This window comes from Octopus bimaculoides, chromosome 14 (assembly GCF_046866305.1).
Source record: "Octopus bimaculoides isolate indiv1 chromosome 14, ASM4686630v1, whole genome shotgun sequence".
NCBI lineage: Eukaryota > Metazoa > Mollusca > Cephalopoda > Octopoda > Octopodidae > Octopus > Octopus bimaculoides.
In genome coordinates this window covers 4,646,876-4,649,375 of record NC_142941.1, presented here as the reverse complement: position 1 = coordinate 4,649,375, position 2,500 = coordinate 4,646,876, and positions in this window count along the sequence as shown.

Below are 2,500 nucleotides of genomic sequence, written 5' to 3'. Positions count from 1 at the left end.
ATACATACATCTATGTGTATATATATGTTCTTTGGCATCCGTCGATCTTGAGAGATCATGGAGTTTGCACTCAAAGAGGGTGTCTAGGAACAGCGACAGGTATGGCTTGTCAGACCGATGTGGAAGGGACAGTCACTTCCACAAGGAATGCACACAAACTCCACCATTGGGTTTACTGTTTCACTTCCAGATTTTTTGGTCTGTCCTTTTATCTTGGCACATTCCAAACCTTGGAGCCCCCCACCCCCACCCTGTAGTCATTTGAGCTGCTAGAAATAGCAACCAAATCTCCTTTATAATCTTTTGAAAATATATTAAATGTTGTGATACTGTGTGTCCTCTACATATTAATGGTGACAGCTGTAATTCCTTTCCTAAAAGGGCCGTTTTGGTCAGGGCTTATCTTTGGCTAACATCAACAATAACAACAATTTCCATGAGGTTCACTCCTGGTAAGGCCTTGTGGTCTTGAAGGGTCATTAGAACTTGGATCTTCCCACAGGCTTCATCAGCAACATTGTCCATCTGTGTGTGAGCATGAGTGTGTCTGTATACAATTTCATCTGTATGTATTTATGTGTATTTATGTGTTTGTCTCTCTGCATTTTTATACATATGTGCTTGTGTATGCATGTGTCTGTGCGTGTGCATATCTGTGTGTATGTAGATACATATAAATCCACATGTGTGTGTGTGTCTTCATCAGCAACATTGGATCTTCACACAGGCTTCATCAGTAACATTGTCTTGGATCATCTCTGTGTGCACCATCTGTCCATATCATCACAACAAGGTTTACATGACTCCAAGAGTGTGTTCATGGGTGTGATGAAACAATTCTCTCCAAACATATCGTCTCTTCTTGTGTCCTAATGATGAAATATATGTTTCCCTATGCCCTACCCCAGTTGACAGAACAGACACCTTATTTCACATTGATCAGAACTTCCTCAAATTTCTCCTTCAGCAGTATATGAAAGCCTTTTTTTTAAATGTTTTTCCTGACAAACAAATGTCATCTTTTCCCTCATGTTTTCCTGCATAAATTGTGAGGGCAAAGAGGTACACTATATTGTACCATACCTTTTCCAAGCTTTTCCCTTTATTTCAAGTCAACCAATGTTGTTTTTTTCCCTTTGGCTTGCAATGCTGGCAAAAGATCAATTGCTGGTGTTCTTTGAAGTGCTCTTTTGAATGATTCAAATGTTGGTGCTTTCAATTGTCAAATTATGACATTTTATAAGTCACAATCAGGCAAATGTTTGTTCCATTATCATTTATTCTTCTTTTATCTTCTATCTTTTACCTGTTTCAATCATTAGACCGCAGCCATGCTGGAGCACCACCCATTCTCTTTATCTTTCTTCTTTAAATCGGTTTCAGTATTTCCAAAACAACTGGGTGTATATTTGCTGGTACAGCTATTATAAGCCAGTCGACACCTTTTCTCGTTATCCCAGAAGTGACCATATTGAACTACAAAAAGACCCCCGCCCCCCCCAAAAAAATAGCTGTTTGCAATAATTGTATATACAATAAAAATGTGTAAGGACGAACCTCGTTTTCTGCGTCCCTGGGTAACGGGTTAATAATGGAGTAGATGTTGAATTGTGCCAAAGATGTTTGTTGGTAAAAAGACAACTCTTAGGGGGGAATCTTCTTTTCTTTTCTAATGATGATATAAAGAATATAAAAAATAGAGATTTGAAGGTGGGAGTGAAGGGGGGGGGGGAGAAAATAGAAGACAAAAATGTAGAAACTGAAGGACAAAGGTTAAAGTTATAAGAAAAAAAATAAGTGGTGACTGAAGAAGAAGATGATGATGATGATGATGATGATGACAACACTTATGGAGATGAAAGGATAAAGTAAAAACAGAGAGGGAATGAGAGAGAGAGAGAAAGAGAGAGAGAGAGAGAGAGAGAGAAAGAAAGTAAAAGATGGGGAAGTAGTGGGAGGAAACGGAAGAATGAGGGGTGAAGAGAGGGAAGGCAATAAAAAAAATGAAGGATCAATGAATGGGAGGTTAACTGAAGGGGGGGGGTGAGGAAATGAGAATGTAGAAGAGGAGTGAGAGAGAGAGAGAGAGTGTGTTGTATGAATGAGAGAGACTGTACATGAGAGAGAGAGAGAGAGAAAAGAGAGAGACAGTAAGCATGTATGGGAGAGAGAAAGACAGTTTGTGTGAGAAAGAGAGAGGTTGTGTTTGTATAGGCTTATTGTGTGTGCGTGATGATGTTTCTCTGTGTGTGTGTGTGTGTGCTTACACATCCATATATCTGTGTGGTTCCTTTATTGGAGTTATCTCCCTTATCTCTTGTTTTTTTTGTTGTCTATTTTAAACAGCATAGAGGGAGGTTTTTTCTACCAATTGTATGGATAATCACCTTTAACCAAACACTTTTTTTTTCACTCTAATTATTATTTTAACCCCAACTCTGTATTTCTGATGGATCTCAGGTAAAATATATCTACATGAGTATGTTTTTGCATGTATTTG